The following is a 21,752-nucleotide window of genomic DNA, read 5'->3' as shown; positions in this document are numbered from 1 at the left end:
CATCCCATACGTAATGGATTCATCTGCTTGATGACAAGGAAGGGAAAATTAGGTTCTTACCATGATAATTTTCTTTCCTTTAGTCATAGCAGATGAAGCCATGAGCCCTCCCTGTATGATTGTCTGTATTGCAGTGATTCTGATTTTAGGTGCTGTTCTTGTTTCCTGAAGTTATATTCCTTCCTTGGGGAGTCGGAAAACAGTCTTCAGGATTCTTGTTACAGTTATAGGAGGATGAGTTCATTCCCTCCAGTTCATGTTTTGGGAGGACGAGTTTATTCCCTCCTTTTTTTGTAGTTTATGCTCTTGTTAAGGGGCCATCGTTCGCTGTGAGGAAAGTTCAAGTTGTTCCTATTGCGGTTTGCCATACTGCTTTGGAAGCTTCAAATACTGAAGAGGCAGTGGAGCTAGCTGGCCATGAGGCACTGTGAAAAATCGAGTGCTCTCTATCTCCCCCTGCTGGTTGATGGACACAACCCATACGTAATGGCTTCATCTGCTATGACTAAAGGAAAGAAAATTATCATGGTAAGAACCTAATTTTCCCTTCCTTGTTATCAGCAGCAGATGATTCCTTGTCATCAAGCAGATTAATCCATTATGAATGGGTTGTGTCCACCTACCAGCAGGGGGAGATAGAGAGCACTGAACACCATAGTGCCTCTTGGCCAGCTAGCTCCATCTGCCTCTCAGTATTCTCTATCTCCCCAGCAGGGTTGGACACAACTTATTCAGCTCCTTCAGAAATCTGCCTGGGGTGGCTCCTGTGCTTTTGCCAGTTGTAGCAGGGGTGTTGTGGCTGATGGTGCCCACTTTAAAGGCACATAAGTTCGCCCTTTCCCTGCCTTACCCGGCCCCCGATGTGGATGCAGGCATATAGGTTTGCCCTTTCCCTGCCTTTCTCACACTGTTCTCTGTGGATGCAGGCACATTGGTTCGTCCTTTCCCTGCCTTTCCCACTCTCCTGAACCTCCGGAGTGCCTCTGTAGCTGTTGCCTCTAACTTTCCTCCCAGCGTAAAAAAAAAAAAAGGCGACGTGCTTTTTAGCGCTGCGATTCTGAGGCTTCCTTCTGTCTGTGCAGTGTGACCGGAGCTCTGGGACTCGGTCTGGTGAGGTAAGAGATTCTTGTAGCTCCTCCGTGGAGGGCCCGCGATCGGGACGTTTTTTGGCGCGAATCCGCCATTTTGAATTTTCCGCTGTTTTCGGCAATGGCTGCAGAGGTTGTTAAGCGCTGTTCACGTTATGGCAAGCGCCGATCTGCAGCGGGGCTCTGTAAATCGTGCTTTTTCAGATGTCAGGGCCGGCCCGAGCATGGCGAGCGATGTTTCTTCCCGCTCGGTGGAGCTGGCAGCGGGCGCCATCTTGGATGTGCCACATGGCTCGATCCCCACAGGTGGGGAGGGGTCTGAGGCCGGAGGGGAGCCTCGGATGGAGGCTACCAGAGGAGCTGCTTACCCTGGATTGGAACCGGGAGGCCAGGGTGAGCCTTTCTCCCCTGAGTTTGTGTTGCTTTTACGTAAAGCGTTCATGTTAAAAAGAGCTCTGCCGCAGATGTCTGTGTTGCTACCTGGCTCCCCTCAGGTGGAGAGCGGCCCGGGATTGCTGTCGGGCGTTTTTTCCCCAGACAGTTGGCCGCAAGACAAGCGCAGAAGGGTAAATTCCCCTTCAGAGAGTGGCGCCCTCCCCACCGCCCCCGTAGTCGGGCTGTGGGGATTCTGAGGGGTCTGGCAGGCCTGCGTGGTCCGAAGAGCCAGAGGAAGGTGTAGGATTGCCACTGGATCCAGATGATCCCACTGCGGTTAGGATTTTCCACCGTGAGAAGCTGCCAATGCTTATTTCTGATGCCTTTACAGGCCCTCTCTATTGAAGATCCTGTGATGGGCGAAGCCTCCTCTGGTAATTCGAGGATGGCAAGTACTAAGAAGCCTGCTCGAGCCTTTCCTTTGCATGACTTCATTCAAGAGCTTATTTCGGCTCAATGGGCTGAACTTGAGGGGCCTTTGAAAGTTGCCAGGGCAATGGGACACTTATACCCTCTCAGTGAGGAGCACTTGGCACGCTTGGCCGTCCCTAAAATGGATGCCCTAGTCACGGCTGTGACAAAAAAGACTATCCTCCCAGTAGAGGGAGGGGTCGCCCTAAAGGACATGCAGGAACGATGGCTGGAATCAGCAATCAAACGGTCCTTTGAGATTTCAGGCCTAGCCTTACAGGCATCTGTGTGCAGTTGTTATGCTGCTCGAGCCTGCCTCGCTTGGTTGCAACAGGCAGTGGAACAGCCCGGGGATGGAGCGGAGCCCCTTGAGGAGGTGGCACCGCGGATGGTGTCGGCCTTGTCATTTTTGTCTGACGTGCTCTATGATCTGGTTAGAGCTTCAGCTAAACAGATGGCTGTGGCAGTGGCCGCTCGCCGCCTTCTATGGCTACGGCATTGGGCGGCTGACACCGCCTCTAAGCAAAGGTTGGTGAAGTTGCCCTTTCAAGGCCTTCTCCTATTTGGTGAGGAGAAAATTGTCAAGGGCCTGGGGGATGCTAAACTTAAAGGAAGTCAACAAGTCACTAAGAGTGCGGCATTTTCGCATGGATACCCTGCGCTCCGTCATTGTGGCGGTACAGCCAGGAGAGTTTCTCACGTCTCTGGACCTGAAAGAAGCTTACTCCTATTTGGCCCCCGCACCACTGGTTTCTGCGGTTTGCAGTGTTGGGAAAACATTTCCAGTTTCGGGCCTTGCCTTTTGGCCTCGCCACAGCTCCCCGAACCTTTTCCAAGGTAATGGTGGTAGTAGCTGCCTTTCTCAGGTGAGAGGGTATCCGGGTTCACCCGTACCTCGACGACTGGCTCATCAAAGCAGACTCTGCAGAAGAGTCATCATGTAACAGCCAGAGTGGTCACAGTACTTCAGTCTCTGGGCTGGGTCGTCAATATACCCAAAAGTCACCTGACCCCTTCTCAATCTCTAGAATATTTGGGGGTCCGATTCGACACAGCCTTGGGGTTTGTCTTTCTACCCGAGCAAAGGTGGTGCAAGCTTCAGAATCAGGTCCGTCTGCTCCTGAGGATGCCTCGCCCGCGAGCTTGGGACATAGTCCAGCTGTTGGGGTCGATGACGGCCACCTTGGAAGTGGTGCCATGGGCGAGAGCGCACCTGAGACCTCTACAGTGTTCCCTGCTTCAACGATGGTCTCCAATATCTCAGGATTACCAGCGCAGACTCAACGTGGCTCCCTGCGGCCCGGCTCAGTATGGAGTGGTGGCTCTTAGCATGCTGCGGTGAGGAATGCCGCTAACGCTTCCCGATTGGTGCCTGGTGGTAACAGATGCCAGCCTGCAGGGCTGGGGAGCACATTGCCAGGGAAGGCATGACCAGGGTCTCTGAACACCCGAGGAGTCGGAGGGATCCATCAATTGCTTGGAGTTGAAAGCAATATTCCAGGTGCTTCTGGCCTTTCACTTGACCCTGAAAGGACTGGCTGTCAGAGTTCTGTCGGACAACACGACAGCAGTGGCCTACATAAATCGACAAGGCGGCACTCAGTGCAGAGCACTGGCCACGTATGCCGTTCAGATTTGCCACTGGACCGAGCTACATCTGCAGTTTCTGTCAGCAGCTCACATTGCAGGTCAGAGCAACGTGCAAGCCGATTATCTGAGCAGGCATCAAATTGACCCAGCGGAGTGGGAACTGGCAGATGAAGTGTTCCTTCAGATCTGTGCCAAATGTGGGACGCCCGTAGCAGATCTTAAGGCGTCAAGTGCAAATGCCAACGTCCTGTGCGTCTACAGCAGACGGAGAGATCCTAGCTTGGCGGGGTTGGATGCCTTGGCTTAACTCTGGCCTCAGGGCCTCCTGTATGTGTTCCCTCCGTGGCCCTTGATAGGGTGAGTATTCCTGCGGATTCGGCTACATCAAGGAGAGGCGGTTCTCATTGCCCCGGATTGGCCCAGGAGGCCGTGGTATGCGGACCTCCGGCGGATGCTGATGGAGGCTCCCCTTCCTTTGCCTCTGGTACCGAACCTGTTGTCACAGGGGCCGGTAACCATGGAGGAAGCCTGCCTCTTTGGTCTTAAGGCATGGCTATTGAGAGGGCGCAATTGAGAGACAAGGGCTATTCCAACAAGGTCATCTCCACTCTCCTTCAGGCCCGCAAGCGTTCCACTTCCATTGCCTATGCTTGGATTTGGCTCCAGTTTGAGGCTTGGTGTGCTGCTAAAGCGATTACACCCATGCGGGCTTCTGTCTCGCCGATACTTGACTTTTTGCAGGATGGTTTACAAAAAGGCTTGGCTTATAATTCCCTGCGTGTTCAAGTGGCAGCCTTAGCATGTTTTCGGGGGAAGGTCGCTGGCCTCTCCCTGGCTGCTTATCCGGATGTGGCACGGATTCTTAGAGGGGTGCTCCGTGTCTGGCCTGGAACCTGGGGTTAATTTTGAAGGCCCTTCAGTGTTCGCCCTTCGAGCCGCTTAGGCGAGCTTCGGAGAAGGATGTGACCCTAAAGGCGGTCTTTTTGGTGGCCATTACATCGGCGAGACGGGTGTCTGAGCTCCAGGCGCTGTCCTGTCGAGACCCATTTCTGCAATTCTCAAGAGTCCGGAGTTATGGTACGTACTGTGCCTTCCTTCCTGCCTAAGGTGGTTTCAGCGTTTCACTACTACTACTACTGTTTAGCATTTCTATAGCACTACAAGGCATACACAGCGCTGCACAAACATAGAAGAGAGACAGTCCCTGCTCAAAGAGCTTACAATCTAATAGACAAAAAATAAAGTAATCAAATCAATTCATGTGCACAGGAAGGAGGAGAGGAGGGTAGGTGGAGGCGAGTGGTTACAAGTGGTTACGAGTCAAAAGCAATGTTAAAGAGGTGGGGTTTCAGTCTAGATTTAAAGGTGGTCAAGGATGGGGCAAGACGTAGGGGCTCAGGAAGTTTATTCCAGGCGTAGGGTGCAGCGAGACAGAAGGCGCAAAGTCTGGTGTTGGCAGTAGTAAAGGAAACAGATAAGAAGGATTTATCCATGGAGCGGAGTGCACGGGAAGGGGTGTAGGGAAGGACGAGTGTGGAGAGATACTGGGGAGCAGCAGAGTGAGCACATTTATAGGTTAGTAGAAGAAGTTTGAACAGGATGCGAAAACGGATGCCTGTGAAGCGACTTGAGGAGAGGGGTAGTATGAGTAAAGCGACCCTGGTGGAAGACGAGACGGGCAGCAGAGTTTTGAACCGATTGGAGCTGGAAGAGGTGACTAAGTGGGAGGCCAGCAAGAAGCAGATTGCAGTAGTCTAAACGAGAGGTGACAAGGGTGTGGATGAGGGTTTTGGTAGAGTGCTTGGAAAGAAAGGGGCGGATTTTATGGGTGTTGTAAGGAAAGAAACGACAGGTCTTGGCGATCTGCTGGATTTGAGCAGAGAAGGAGAGAGAAGAGTCAAAGATGACCCCAAGGTTTCGAGCTGAGGAGAAAGGGAGAATGAGAGAGCCATCAACAGAAACGGGGGGAGTGGGGAAAAATGAGAAGCTCGGTTTTGGTCATGTTTAATTTCAGGTGGCATTGAGACATCCAGACAGCAATGTCAGACAAGCACGCTGAAACTTTGGTTTGGATGCAAGGTGAGATATCAGGGGTAGAAAGGTAGATTTGTGAGTCATCAGCATAGAGATGGTAGGAAAAGCCAAATGGATGAGATTAATGAACCAAGGGAAAAAGTGTGGATAGAAAAGAGGAGGGGATCAAGAACAGAACCCTGAGGTACGCCGACAGGCAGAGAGATAGAAGTAGAAGAGGATCCACCAGAGTGAACACTGAAGGTGCGGAGGGAGAGGTAGGAAGAGAACCAGGAAAGGACAGAGCCCTGGAATCCAAGTGAGGACAGGGTATCGAGGAGTATGCTGTGATCGACAGTGTCAAAAGCAGCGGAAAGATCAAGAAGAATGAGGATGGAATAGAGACCTCTAGATTTAGCCAGTAATAGGTCATTGAAGACTTTAGTAAGCGCAGTTTCGGTTGAGTGGAGAGGGTGAAAACCAGATTGTAGTGGGTCAAGAATAGCATGTGAGGAGAGAAAATCAAGGCAGTGGTGGTGAACAGCACGCTCAAGTAATTTGGAGAGAAGAGGGAGGAGGGAGATGGGTCGGTAATTATAGGGACAAGTAGGGTCGAGTGAAGGCTTCTTAACGAGAGGTGTGACCACAGCATGTTTAAAGGCAGTAGGGACAGTTCCAGTGGAAAGTGAGAGGATGAGAATGTGACAGATAAAAGGAATAAGAGCAGGTGAGATGGCATTATGAAGGTGGGTGGGAATGGGATCAGAGGAACTGGTACTACATTTTGAGGAAGAAAGGAGAAGTATAGTTTCCTATATAGTAACTTCAGGAAAGGAGGAAAAGGAATGATGGGAAGGAGAGAGAGGGGAACGGACTAGTGGAGGGAGAGGTGGCGAGGTAGAGAATTCAAGGTTTATCTTTTGAACCTTGTCGTGAAATAATTCAGCAAGGGTCTGAGGAGATAATGAAGGGGGAGTTGGGGGAGGGGGCACCTTGAGGAGAGAGTTCAATGTGGTGCAGAGAAGTCGAGGATTAGAGCCAAGAGAGTTGGTCAGTTGGATATAATAATCCTGTTTGGCGCGTAAAAGAACAGATTGGAAGGAGGTCAGCATGAGCTTAAAGTGTAAGAAATGAGCAAGGGCCCGAGATTTCCGCCACCTAAACCAGCCTATTTTCCTGCCCTCTTTCTATAGAGGAGTTTCTTGAATCTTTTGGGCAATTGCACCTTCTAGATGTGTGAAGGGCTCTGTTGCAGTATCTGCGCATGTCAAATACTTTCAGGACCTCTGATCACCTTTTTGTTTTGTTGTCAGGTCCTTGCAAAGGGTCTCCAGCATCTAAAGGTACTCTGGCTCGTTGGCTCAAAGAAGCTATTTTTTCAGCATATCTGCTGTCTGGCCGGCCTCCGCCTGAAGCCTTTAAGGCACATTCCACAAGAGCGATTTCCTCTTCTTGGGCTGAAGCTCGAGCACTCTCCAAGAGATATGCAGTGCAGCGACATGGGCTTCTAAGCTCTCATTTGCCCGACATTACAGGCTGGATGTGGCTGCCAGGAGGGATGCGTATTTTGGAGCACAAGTGCTGGCATGTGGTGTGGCTTGTTCCCGCCCTATCTAGGGATTGTTTTGATACCTCCCATTCGTAATGGATTCATCTGCTTGATGACAAGGAAGGGAAAATTAGGTTCTTACCTTGGTAACTTTCTTTCCTTTAGTCATAGCAGATGAAACCATGAGCCCTCCCTGATTGATTGCTTGATTGATTAATGCTGTTTTGAGTTCAGTTTTTCCTGTAGATATGTTCCCTCATTGGGAGAAGTTGGAAAACAGTCTTCAGGATTTCTGTTCTCTTACAGGAGGTTGAGTTCGTCCCTCCTTTGAATTACTGCTCCTGTTCTGGGGCGTTCGTTCGCTCTGAGGAAAGTTCATGTTATTCTACTTTGCAGTGTAACACTGCTTTGGAAGCTTCAAATACTGAGAGGAAGATGGAGCTAGCTGGCCAAGAGGCACTATGGTTTTCAGTGCTCTCTATCTCCCCCTGCTGGTAGGTGGACACAACCCATTCGTAATGGATTCATCTGCTATGACTAAAGGAAAGAAAATCACCAAGGTAAGAACCTAATTTTCCCACTCTGCAGCTCTGGATTTTGGGACTCTTGTAAACCCCTTGTAAACCATAGCTTCATTGTGAGCAGAGAACTGGATTTGTGATCTTTTTTTTGTGTAGTCTCTAATATATCACATGGATCTGTTGCAAATGTGTTGGATTTAATAAAACCATAGACCATATTAGTGTGAATGGAAAACTTTTTTTTTCAAATCAGAAATATTTTATAAGAACACTGAGGTCTATTTCTGCGTTAAGACCTGCGCGTGAGATTGTATCTAATTCAAAAATTGATCTCTGTTCTTGCTTTAGTAATAAACTGTTAAGATTTCCTCCACGCCATGATAACCTTGCTACCTTAAAGACCAAGAATTTAAGATCTGAAAAACTATGTGAATGATCCATACAATGCTGCACTAGTGGTGCTAAGTTACCTCTCTGTATGTTGCTACGGTGTTCAATCATTCTGACTTTTATTTTCCTGAGTGTCTTCCCCACGTATATTAAGTTGCATGGACACAGGATGTTATAAACTACTCCTGTTGTATTGCAATCTGATGTATACTGAAGTGGGTAGATCTTTGTGTGTGGATAGATGAAAGTGGTGGTAGACGGATGAGGGGCAGACCGAACAGGATCCGCATGGGCGTTGACCTAAAGGAGGGGCTTATGTCAGATTCTCTATTGGTTGGGCCGAGGGTGCTATCCTCTCTTTGATAGTGCGACCATGGGTGTATGCAATGGTTAATCTTTTATCTTTAAAACATTGATGCTCCTCCAAGATGTGCCAATGTTTCCTAATAATTTTTTGGATATCTCCTGAGAGATCTGTTTTTTATTTCACAAATCTGTTTTTAATTCATAATCCCTGGTGTTTGCAATAGCTCCACATATTCGATGATTATATTTGAGGTCTCACACATGGATTTTATAACAATAAATATATCTGGAATTGGGATATGTTTTGATAAATTTTTCATGATTTGGGATCACATATTTAATTTGTATGTATAATTATTATATATATATTTATTTGTATTTCTGTTTTTTATTTCTTGCTAGACTCCTGAGGCAGGCGCAGTTTGGCCCCCGAAACACGGCCCGTGTCGGGTTCTCTTTTATTAAAGATTGTACCATTGAACCAGGTCTTGAGGCCCGTTTGTGCTTTTTTTGTCCATCAATCTGAGACCAGAGCGATTTGTGTGGCACTGTGCGAGTTTGTCTTCTCGAGGACAGATCAGTGCATGTTTTGTCAGTGTGACAGCAGTGTCATATGCAAATCGCCAGGGTGGCATGAATAGTTGCATGTTGGCGGAGGAGACAGCTCGCCCTATGTCTTGGGCAGAACGGCACCTCAAAGACCTGTTGGCCTCCCATGCATTGGGTGCTCTGAATGTTTAGACATTGGATCTGGGAGAGTGATCTCTGAGTTCCAGGCGGTTGCGGTTGTGGCCATAGCCCACAAGTGGGGCTTGCCGGTGATGAACCTGATGGCAACTTGAGTGAATGCCAAGGTACTTCGCTTCAGTCGCAGAAGAGAACAGGACTCTGAGGGCTCGGATGCTCTGATTGATCCTTGGCCAAAAGGGCCTCCTGTACGTGTTTTCTCCCTGGCCGCTGTTAGGTCAGGTCGTTCAGTGAATCGAAAGGCACAGAGATCTGGTGATTCTGGTTGACCGAGGCATCCTTGGTATGCAGATCTGAAGCGTCTGGTAGTGGGGTTGGCGCTCCATCTTTCCAAGTCAGGCAGCCTTCTTTCTTGGGGTATGGTTGCCTTGCCAAATCGGCTCGCTTTTGCCTTATGACCTAGCTCTTGAGAGGACTCGGTTGAGGAAGCATGAGTATTCAGCGAAGGTGATTGTTATGATGCCATGTTCCCACCTCTGTTCTACTTCTTTGGAGTATGTTCGATTGTGGAGGATTTTCGAGGGCTGGTGTGATGACCACTGGGGGTCATTCAATGCATGCTTCGGTGCCACAGATCCTGGATTTTGCAGGATGGTTTCGAGAAGGGCTTGGCCTTAGCCTCTCAAGGTTCAGGTTGCAGCGCTGGTGTGTTTTTGAGGCCACGTAAAGGGCGAGCCCTTGGCAAGTCATCTGGATGTGGTAAGGTTTCTGAGAGGTACTGGTATCTTTCATCCGCCTAGGTGTGCTTCCTTTCCTTCTTGTGATCTTAATCTGATGCTGTCGGCTGTGGCTTGTTCTCCTTTTGAGCCGCTGTCTATTTACCTCAAAGACCTTACTGTGAAGATGGTGCTGTTGGTGGCCATCTTCTCAGCGAGACTAGTGTTTGAGCTGCAGGCTCTTTCTTGTAGGACACCCTTTTTGGAGCTCTTTGAGGATCATGTAGTGTTGAGATCGGTTCCTTTCTTTCTTTCAAAGGTATTGATGCCCTTTCATGTTAACCAGTCTTTTGTCCTTCTGACCCTAGGTTCTTCCAAGGGATTGGACAAGCAGTGCTTTTTGCATAAGCTGGATGTCCAGAGGGCATTGTGTAAGTATGTGCGGCAAACGGAGGTGTTTTGGCGTTTGGACAGTCTGTTTGTTTTGCTTGGCTATGGTCGTAAAGGTCTAGCAGCATCTAAGGCTACTATTACCCGGTGGATTAAGAAGGTGATTGGTTCGGCGTATATTCTGAAGGGCAGGCCTGTTCTGGAGGTGTAAAGGCTCATTCTACCAGAAGGCAGGCTGTGTCTTGGGCAGAGCGTTCTTTGGTGTCTCCAGTGGAGATTTATAGGGTAGGCACCTGGTTGTCTTGTATTCGTTTGTCCGGCATTACAGAGTGAATGTTCAGTTGCGTCGGGATGCGGTTTTTGGTCATGTCCTTTTGGTGGGGCTTTTTGGGTCCCTTCCTTGATTTACTGTTTTGGTACTTCCCACCAGTCCTGCTGGGCCGGTCCGGAGGGACACTAAGTAAGGAGAAAATTAGGTCCTGTCTGCTAATTTGCTTTCCTTTGGTCCCTCCGAACTGCCCCGGATCCCTCCCTGTGCGTATTCCAGTTACTTATGGTAGCACTGGGCTGCCCAACTTAGGAAGAAGGATATTTCACTACCCCCCCCCCCCCCCCAAAAGTTATTAGGGAAGTCAGAAGTTTAAATGTTACCCAGGAGAGTTCAAGGTAAGATATGGTTTGTTCTTCAAAGAAACTGTCTGGTAACATACAAGGAAGTGACTACAAAAAAGGCAGAGACAGCAAAAATAAAAACAAAACATACAAACTACTCACAAGACTGCAGTGTAAATATTAAAAATTTTTAACAGTTTGCAAAAAGCATTATATATTAACACAAAATGTGAAAAAAAGGTATCATATGATATTCAAATGGGTGTTGCTTGCAACTGTGTAAGATGATCCCTTGAGACAAACAACATTTTGCTGAAACGCCAGTGTTGGAATTGTTTCACAACTAATGTTAAAATTAGAATTTTATGGCCATGGATGTGGTTTTTCAGTTGGAGGAAGAAGAAAACATTTTATCTTCAGCAGCTTTAAAACTAAGTGATACTGATATTTTTGGTTTTGCACATATAAATGCACATTAAATGTGAGTTAAATGATTATACCATAAATGTTGGTTCAGTGTTGGGTTAGTTTTACATATTTGCTGTTTGAATGCCGTATAACACCTTTCCACATTGTTTTTTGTTGATATATAGTATTTTTTTTTGAGCTGATAAAAGTTTTGAAAATTTATACTGTAATTTTGTGAATATATTTTTCACATACAAAAAAGCCCTGGGGAACAATTCCAAAAGTGTGGTGTTTTTTTTTTTAATTAAAATGGAAGCTAAAATACAAATCCATCATGCTGAATTCTGCTGGAATAGTTCCACAGTACCTGGGTAATGCAGTTGTGTATGCTATTCAGTTGAGTAGGGATAATTATACCCAAATAACATAAGGAATGAAATGTGTCCATTGGAACAGGAAGTACAGTCTAAAATTGCTTCCATTTCAGGTAAAATGCTAGTGAAGTTCATAGTGTGATTCACTCGGCTGATATCATTTCATGGAGCTAAATTATCCCATAAACCAGTGGTTCCCAAACCTGGTTCTGGAGGCACCCCAGCCAGTCAGGTTTTCAAGATATCTGCAATGAATATTCATGAGAGATTTGCATGCACTGCCTCCTCTGCATGCAAATTTCTCTCAAGAATATTCATTGTGGATATCTTGAAAACATGACTGGCTGGGGTGTCTCCAGGACCAGGTTTGGGAACCACTGCTATAAGCGTAAAGGAGCTTATATAATCCATGCATTTAACTGTGTGCTAATCTTCAGAACACTTTCTTAATACACACGAGATAAAAGTTACTCCCAATTCAGTAAATTAATGGTATGCAAATTACTGCAGTGTGTTTAACCCCCCCCCCCCCCCCCCAAAAAAAAAAAAAATAGTCTCCACTTTAACCAGGGTGTTGGCATTAAAATTTTAAAAGATTAGAACAGCTTTTAAACTACAACCTGGGGGAAAGCTGGCCGTCATTCAAGAGCGCATGGTTCAGAATGAAGCATCTTTTGAAGGATGCTATCAAAATAGGGAAGTTGGGTATTTCATTAGAGAGGATGCAACACAGACAAAATAATCCAAGTGCTTTTAAGGGAAGAGCAGAAAGAGTAAAGATTGCAAGTTATCCCTGTCAACTGATAAGCACATTGTACATACAAACAAAAAGCTCACTAAAAATTAAAGGGTCCTTTTACTAAGGTGCTGTAATGGATTTATTGTGAACTAAATAAGATGACGTCCATTATATTCCTATGGGTGTCTTTTTTAGTGCATTTTAGTAAAAGGTCTCCTAAGATGGGAATGTTAAGAATATACAGCACTAGAGAGGTAGGTAAAACAGGCATTTCAGACACCTAGTGCAAGGAAGATAACCAGTGGGTCACTGAGACTCCAGGGTACAAATTATATCTGTGATAGTAGATCAGATTGGAGGAGTGGAAAACATGAAAAAGGATCTGAGGAAGCTAGAAGAATGGTCTAAGGTTTGGCAATTAAAATTCAATGTGAAGAAATGCAAAGTGATGCACTTAGGGAATAGAAATCCACGGGAAACGTATGTATGAGGTGGGGAGAGTCTGATAGGTACGGACGGAGAGAGGGATCTTAGGGTGATAGTATCTGAGGATTTGAAGGTGACGAAACAGTGTGACAAGGCGGTGGCCGTAGACGGTTGTTAGGCTGTATAGAGAGAGGTGTGACCAGCAGAAGAAAGGGGGTGTTGATGCCCCTGTATAAGTTGTTGGTGAGGCCCCACCTGGAGTATTGTGTTCAGTTTTGGAGGCCATATCTTATTAAGGATGTAAAAAGAATTGAAGAGGTGCAAAGAAAAGCTACAAGAATGGTATGGGATTTGCATTACAAGACGTATGAGGAGAGACTTTCTGAACTAAACATGTATACTCTGGAGGAAAGGAGAAGCAGGGGTGATATGATACAGACGTTCAAATATTTGAAAGGTATTAATCCGCAAACGAACCTTTTCCGGAGATGGGAAGACGGTAGAACGAGAGGACATGAAATGAGATTGAAGGGGGGGCAGACTCAAGAAAAATGTCAGGAAGTATTTTTTCACGGAGAGAGTAGTGGATGCTTGGAATGCTCTCCACCGGGAAGTGGTGGAAATGAAAACGGTAACGGAATTCAAACATGCGTGGGATAAGCATAAAGGAATTCTGTGCAGAAGGAATGGATCCTCAGGAGCTTAGTCAAGATCGGGAGGCGGGACTGGTGGTTGGGGGGCGGGGATAGTGCTGGGCAGACTTGTACGGTCTGTGCCAGAGCCGGTGGTGGGAGGCGGGACTGGTGGTTGGGAGGTGGGGATAGTGCTGGGCAGACTTATACGGTCTGTGCCAGAGCCGGTGGTGGGAGGCGGGGATAGTGCTGGGCAGACTTATACGGTCTGTGCCGGGGCTGGTGGTTGGGAGGCGGGGATAGTGCTGGGCAGACTTATACGGTCTGTTCCCTGAAGAACACAGGTACAAATCAAAGTAGGGTATACACAAAAATTAGCACATATGAGTTATCTTGTTGGGCAGACTGGATGGACCGTGCAGGTCTTTTTCTGCCGTCATCTACTATGTTAAGTCAAACGTAAGAAAAATTCAGCAGGAAACAGATTGCAACATTGAATCCTTATGGATAGAAATTACATTTGTGAAGAGAGGGAGAATACTGGTGGGGCTACACTATTGTCCACCTGGTCAGAACGAACAGCCGATGAAATTTAAAAATTAGGGAAGCTAACAAATTTGCCAGTACTATAATGGGCGATACAGTTATCTTTATTTATTGGATAAGCGTACATTTGGAACTCTATCTCCATAGCAATTTCCTAGATGAAATAGATGATTTCTTCATAGAACAGATAGTTCAGGAACAGGCGTAGCTATGCTAGATTTAGTCCTTAGTAAACAGTAGTGATCATAACATGATTAAATTTTGAGTTAATGACCCCTTTAATGTGGACTGTAATTGGTTTTAATGTCTACCTTTGTTTCTTTTTATTTTTTTTGTAAAGTACTTATATTTAAAAAGAAAATCTAAAATAAAATACATTTTAGCTAATTGAAGTGAAGACCCTGAAGAAACTTAATATGTCAACATTTAACTTTCAAAAGGGCAACTATGATGAAATGAAGAAATTGGTTGAGTTTAAATCAAGCATGAATGTTTAAAACTTCCACCTTGCAGCCCAGACCAGATGCATTGCACATATTAAAGATGGAAGGAAGGCCAAATGACATCCAGCATAGGTAAAAGGTAAGGTGAAAGAGGCTGTTGGAACCAAAAGAACACGGTTCAAAAAATGGAAAGGATACAAATGAAGAAAGCAAGAAGCAGCAAAAGCACTGGCAAATTGGATGCAAAGCATTGATAAGGAAGGTTTGCAACAATATTTAAGAGTTTAGGTGAAGACTTTGACTTTATCCTTTCTTTAGTAGATTAATTGACCCACTGTTGGCTCATCTTCAGTTTATAGCTAGATGGCCTGATATGGTCCTCTAGAATTTTCTGATACAAAGCAAAATTCTTAGTTTTGTCAGTGATGGCAAGCGATCCATGTCCTGATGCAGCAACATAGCTCTGTACCATGAAACCTCTTACTCTATTCTTTACAGTCAAAATGAAAAAAGCGATATGGTGGTATAGTTGTTTTAGTTTGTTTTCCAAACAGGATGTATGTTATGACCAAAAAAATTTGTTTTTGACTAATTTTTTCAGAAAACATTTCAGATGTTTTGTGGGTCATCCAGATATTCTGTAACAAACAAGGTGAGCAGCAATGTTCTTTTTAGAGAGTCATGCTTTCTTCCTAGTTAACTTCCTATTAAAAAAACAAACAAACAAAACCTATCCTGATGGTGGATGGATGGAGCCCCAAATGTTTAGAAATGGTATTTTAAATCTGTCCGGACAGAGGAGCAGTGTCTACTTTTGTCAAAGGTTCTCTGAAAATTTTGACCAGGCAAAACTGAAGCAGGCTTTCATGCAAGAAAGCTTTCAAATATAAGAGCTGAAATCATTCTGTGGATGAATGGGTGAAAATTCCTTAAACTGGATTTGAAAATAACATTCCTTTTAACTAAAGGAGGTGCCCTCAGTTACTGAATGAAGGATTTCTATACTTTTTGTTACAAAAGAGAGAGAGAGAGACTAGGGAGCATGCAATGAAGCTACAAAGTAGTAAATTAAAACGAATCTGAGAAAATATTTCTTCACCCAACGTGTAATTAAACTCTGGAATTTGTTGCCAGAGAATGTAGTAAAAGCACTTAGCTTTGTGGGGTGTAAAAAAAAAGGTTCCTTGTCATCAAGCAGATGAATCCATTACGAGTGGGTTATGTCCATCAACCAGCAGGGGGAGATAGAGAGCACTGAAAAACCATAGTGCCTCATGGCCAGCTAGCTCCATCTGCCTCTAAAGTATTCTGTATCTCCCCAGCAGGGTGGTCACAGCTCATTCAGCTCCTTAAGAAAATCTGCCTGGGGTGGCTCCTGTGCTGTTGCCAGTTGTAGCAGGGGTGTTGTGGCTGGTGGTGCCCACTTTAAAGGCACACAGGTTCGTCCTTTCTCTGCCTTAGCCGACCCCCGATGTGGATGTAGACACATAGGCTAGCCCTGTCCCTGTCTTTGCCCACGCTGTGAATGCAGGCACATAGGTTCGCCCTTTCATTGCCTTTCCCATGCTACTGATCCTCCGTAGTGGAAAAAATTTGCCTCTTGCGCTGTTGCCTCTAACTTTCCTCACAGCGTTAACAAAAAAAAAAAAAAAAAAAAGTCGTGTCGCGCTGGAAGCGCTGCGATCTCAGAAAAGAGGCTTTCTTCTGATTGTGCTGTGGATCGGAGCTCTGTGGACTCGATCCGAGGAGGTAAGAGCATTTGGTAGCTCCTCCGGGGAGGGCCCGCGTTCGGGAAGATTTTGGTGCGAATCCGCCATTTTGAATTTCCCGCCGTTTTCGGCGATGGCTGTGGAGGTTGTTAAGCGCTGTTCCTGTTGTGGCAAGTGCAGATTAGCAGCAGGGCTCTGTAAATCGTGCTCTTCTGATGTCAGAGCCGGCCCGAGCATGGCGAGCGAAGTTTCTTCCCGCTCCGTGGAGCTGGCAGCGGGCGCCATTTTAGAACAGCATGGCGCGACACCCGCTGAGGCGGAGGGGTTTGAGCCTGGAGGGGAGCCTCGTATGGAGGCTAATATGAGAGCCATTTCCCCCGGACTGGAACCGGAAGGCCATGGTGAGCTATTCTCCCCTGAGTTTGTTTTGCTGCTGCATAAAGCATTTATGTTAAAAATCGGCCCGGCTGTCAGTATCCCCTCCAGTGGAGTCCGGCCTTGAATTGCCGTCAGGTGCGTTTTCCCCTGACAGATGGCCGCAGGACAAACGCAGAAGGGTGGATTCCCCTTCAGAGAGTGGCGCACCCACATTCCCCCCCCCCCCCCCCCCCCCCCCCCCCCGTGGTCGGGATATGAGGAGTCTGAGGGGTCTGGTAGGCCCTCGTGGTCTGGAGAGCCAGAGGAAGGTACAGGATTGCCACTAGATCCAGATTCTCCTTCCGCGGTGAGGATTTTCCACCTCGATGAGCTGCCAGTGCTGATTTCTAATGCACTGCAGGCCCTCTCTATTGAAGATCCTGCGAGTGCTGAGCTCTCCTCTGCTAATCCGAGGATAAGTACTAAGAAGCCTGCTTGAGCCTTTCCTTTGCATGACTCCATCCAAGAGCTTATTTTGGCTCAATGGGCTGACCCCGAGGGGCCTTTGAAAGTTGCCAGGGCTATGGGGCAATTATACTCTCTAAGAGAGGAGCATTTCCTGCGCCTAGCTGTGCCTAAAGTGGATGCCCTAGTCACGGCTGTGACAAAGAGAACTACCCTTCCAGTGGAAGGAGGAGTTGCCCTGAAGGACATGCAGGACCTACGCCTTGAATCAGCTATAAAGCGGTCCTTGGAGATTTTAGGCCTATCCTTATGGGCGTCTGCATGCAGCTGTTACGCTGGCCGAGCCTGCTTTGCTTGGTTACAACAGGCAGTGGAACAGCCCGGAGATGGAGCGGAGCCCCTTGCGGAGGTGGCACTGCGGATGGAGTTGGCCTTGTCTTTTTTGGCTGACACCCTTTATGATCTGGTCAGAGCTTCGGCTAAACAGATGGCTGTGGCGGCTTGCCGTCTTTTGTGGCTACGGCATTGGGCGGCTGACATGGCCTCTAAGCAAAGGTTGGTGAAGTTGCCCTTTCAAGGCCTTCTCCTATTTGATGAGGAGTTGGAGAACATTGTTAAAGGCCTGGGGGATGCTAAACCCCAGCGCTTACCCGTGGATAGGCCGCGGCCTTCCAAGGGTCAGGCAGTCCCCTCCTCTTACAGACCTCGCTTCCGAGAAGCTCGAAGGTACTGCCCGGGGCGTTCTGCTGGGGTCACTTCTCGTGCCCGTTTTCAGCAGAGGAACTCCTTTCGCTCGGACAAACGTTCTGCAGCAGCTGGCTCAAGGCCTGGAGTTCAAGGGCGACCCTCTCAATGATGGTGCACCAGCTCTCTCCTCGCTCCCTGTTATAGGAGGACGACTTTCCCTCTTTCACGAGGAGTGGGCCAAGATTTCCTCAGATCAGTGGGTTTTGGACCTGATCAGAGATGGTTACAGAATAGAATTCAATGCCCCGGTGAGAGACGTGTTTGTGGAGTCCCAATGCGGTTCTGCCGCCAAAAGGGCGGCGGTAGAGGAGTCCTTGCAAGGCTTGATTCACATAGGGGCGGTGTCCCCGGTGCCTCCCGCTGAACACGGCTCTGGTCGTTACTCCATTTATTTTGTGGTGCTGCAAAAAGGAGGGTCTTTTCGACCCATCCTAGTCTTAAAAGAAGTCAACAAGTCCCTGAGAGTGCGGCATTTTCACATGGAAACCCTGCACTCCGTCATTGCGGCGGTACAGCCAGGAGAGTTTCTCATGTCTCTGGACCTGAAAGAAGCTTACTTGCACATTCCTATTTGGCCCCCGCACCAGAGGTTTCTGCAGTTTGTGGTGATGGGAAAACATTTCCAGTTTCGGGCCTTGCCTTTTGGCCTTGCCACAGCTCCCCGAACCTTCTCAAAGGTTATGGTGGTAGTAGCTGCTTTTCTCAGGCGAGAGGGTATCCGGGTTCACCCGTACCTAGACGACTGGCTCATCAGAGCGGATTCGGCAGTGGAGAGTCATCAGATAACAGCCAGAGTGGTCTCCAATCTCTGGGCTGGGTTGTCAATTTGGCCAAAAGTCACCTGACCCCCTCTCAATCTCTAGAATATTTGGGGGTCCAGTTCGACACAGCCTCGGGGTATGTGTTACTACCCGAGCAAAGGCGGTGCAAGCTTCAGAACCAGGTCCGTCTACTCCTGAGGATGCCTCGCCCGCGAGCTCGGGACATTGTCCAGCTGTTGGGGTCGATGACGGCCACCTTAGAAGTGGTGCCATGGGCGAGAGTGCACCTGAGACCTCTGCAGTGTTCCCTGCTTCAACGATGGTCTCCAATATCTCAGGATTATCAATGCAGACTCAACGTGGCTCCCTGCGGCCTGGCTCAGTATGGAGTGGTGGCTCTCAGACAGCATGCTGCGTCGAGGAATGCCGCTAGCGCTTCCCAATTGGTGCCTGGTGGTAGCAGATGCCAGCCTGAAGGGTGGGGTGCACATTCCTGGGGAAGGCATGCCCAGGGTCTCTGGACACCCGAGGAGACGGCGTGGTCCATCAATCGCTTGGAGTTGAAAGCGATATTCCAGGCGCTTCTGGCCTTTCAATTGACCCTGGAAGGATTGGCTGTCAGAGTTCTGAGGGACAGCAGTGGCCTACATAAATCGACAAGGCGGCACTCAGTGTCAAGCACTGGCTGCAGAGGCCGCTCAGATATGCCACTGGGCCGAGTTACATCTGCAGTTTCTGTCAGCAGCTGACATTGCAGGCCAGAGCAACGTGTAAGCCGTTTAAGCAGGAATCAAATCGACCTAGTGGAGTGGGAACTTGCAGACGAAGTATTCCTGCAAATCTCTGCCAAATGGGGGACGCCCGTAGCGGATCTTATGGCGTCAAGCGCAAATGCAAAAGTCCGTGCTTTTCAGCAGACGGAGAGATCCTCGCTTGGCGGGGTTGGATGCCCTGTCTCAACCCTGGCCTCAGGGCCTCCTGTATGTGTTTCCTCCGTGGCTCTTGATAGGGCGAGTACTCCTGCGGATTCGGCTACATCAAGGAGAGGTGGTTCTCATTGGCCCAGGAGGCCGTGGTATGCGGATGCTGGTGGAGGCTCCCCTGCCGTTACCTCTGGTACCGAATCTGTTGTTAGAGGGCCCGGTAACCATGGAGGACGCCTGCCGCTTTGGTCTTACGGCATGGCTATTGAGAGGGTGCAATTGAGAGACAAGGGCTGCTCCAGTAAAGTCATTTCCACTCTCCTACAGGCCTGCAAGTGTTCCACTTCCGTTGCTTATGCCAGGATTTGGCGCCAGTTTGAGGCTTGGTGTGCTGCTAAAGCGATTACACCTATACGGGCTTCTGTCTCTCCGATACTTGACTTTTTGCAGGATGGTTTACAAAAAGGCCTTGCCTATAATTCCCTGCGTGTTCAAGTGGCAGCCTTAGCATGTTTTCGAGGGAAGGTCGCTGGTCTCTTTCTCTGGCTGCTTATCCGGATGTGGCACGGTTTCTCAGAGGGGTGCTTTGGCTCCGTCCTCCCGTGCGACCTCCGTGCCTGGCCTGGAACCTGGGGTTAGCTTTAACAGCTCTTCAATGTTCGTCCTTCGAGCCGCTTAGGCGAGCTTCGGAGAAGGATGTGACCCTAAAGATGGTCTTTTTTGTGGCCATTACATCGGCGAGACGGGTATCTGAGCTGCAGGCGCTGTCCTGTCAAGCCCCTTTTCTGCAATTCTCAGAGTCTGGAGTTATGGTACGTACTGTGCCATCCTTCATGCCTAAGGTGGTTTCAGCGTTTCACCTAAACCAACCTATTTTCCTGCCCTCCTTTTCTAAAGAGGAGTTTCCAGAATCCTTTGGGCAATTGCACCTCCTAGATGTGCGAAGGGCTCTGCTGCAGTATCTGCGCATGTCAAATGCCTTTTGGACCTCTGATGATCTTTTTGTTCTGTTATCAGGTCCGTGCAGAGGGTCTCCAGCGTCTAAAGCCACTATAGCCCGTTGGCTCAAGGAAGCTATTTTTTCAGCATATCTGTTGTCTGGCCGGCCTCTGCCTGAAGCCTTTAAGGCGCATTCCACAAGAGCAATTTCCTTTTCCTGGGCTGAAACTGGAGCACTCTCTTTTCAAGAGATATGTAGTGCAGCTACTTGGGCTTCTAAGCTCTCTTTTGCCCGACATTACAGGCTGGATGTGGCTGCCAGTAGAGACGCGCATTTTGGAGCACAAGTGCTGGCGCGTGGTGTGGCTTGTTCCCACCCTATCTAGGGATTGCTTTGTTACATCCCACTTGTAATGGATTCATCTACTTGATGACAAGGAAGGGAAAATTAGGTTCTTACCTTGGTAATTTTCTTTCCTTTAGTCATAGCAGATGAATCCATGAGCCCTCCCTCAGTGGTTCATCATGTGATTGATGTTTTAGGTTCAGTTCTTCCTGTAGATATGTTCCCTCATTGGGAGAGGTTGGAAAACAGTCTTCAGGATTTCTGTTCTGTTACAGGAGGTTGAGTTCGTCCCTCCTTTGAATTGTTGCTCCTGTTCTGGGGTGTTCATCCGCTGTGAGGAAAGTTCATGTTATTATATGTGGCGGTGTCACACTGCTTTGGAAGCTTGAACTACTGAAGAGGCAGATGGAGCTAGCTGGCCATGAGGCACTATGGTTATTCAGTGCTCTCTATCTCCCCCTGCTGGTTGATGGACACAACCCACTCGTAATGGATTCATCTGCTATGACTAAAGGGAAGAAAATTACCAAGGTAAGAACCTAATTTTCCCTTTAGGTAGCTTCCTAAAAGAAAAGTCCATAAGCCGTTATTAAAATGGACTTGGGAAAAATCCACTACTTATTTCTAGGATAAGCAGCATAAAAATGTATTGTATTAGTTTGGGATCTTGGCAAGTACTTGTAATCTGGATTGGCCGCTGTTGGAAACATGATGCTGGGCTTGATGGACCTTTGGTCTGCCCCAATATGGCAATATTTATGTGTACATGTGTATATATATATGTGTATGCTTGTGTATACACATATACACAAGCGCGACTGTGTCGAGGGTGCAACAGCGGGTAGGACGAGAGTTGAGCCGGCGCTCGCTCACCCTGCTGGGTCTGAAGTGTTGGCGGGAACCCGATGTGTTGCTGGTTGACCTGACGCTGAAGAGAGGCTGATTTTGTGAACTAGCTGAGTTTGTGCCAGCCTGCCGGCGTCTCTGGGCTTCGCCTGTGTTGAATCCCACAGGAGGGGAGTCGCCATCGGAAAACACACAATCTCCAATTGGCTAGCAGATTGCATTTCCTTCACTTATGCCCAAGCTGGGCTGACTCTACAGGGTCATGTCACGGCTCATAATGTTCGAGCCATGGCTGCGTCAGTGGCTAGCCTCTATTAAAGAGATTTGCAAGGCTGCAACGTGGTCATCAGTCCACACATTCATATCTGACGTGACAGTCGGTT

At 47.9% G+C, this 21,752-nt stretch overlaps 1 protein-coding gene across 8 annotated transcripts in view; it reads left to right on the top strand.

Annotated features, from left to right (window-relative positions):
- ZNF644 (zinc finger protein 644) overlaps nucleotides 1-21,752 on the top strand; it is a 292,172-nt gene that overhangs the window by 19,983 nt on the left and 250,437 nt on the right. The gene's annotated exons all lie outside the window — the stretch shown is intronic.

Source organism: Microcaecilia unicolor, chromosome 6, assembly GCF_901765095.1.
Source record: "Microcaecilia unicolor chromosome 6, aMicUni1.1, whole genome shotgun sequence".
NCBI classification, from domain to species: Eukaryota; Metazoa; Chordata; class Amphibia; order Gymnophiona; family Siphonopidae; genus Microcaecilia; species Microcaecilia unicolor.
Note: the sequence above shows the minus strand (reverse complement) of the source record. Positions and strands in the feature narration are given on the sequence as shown.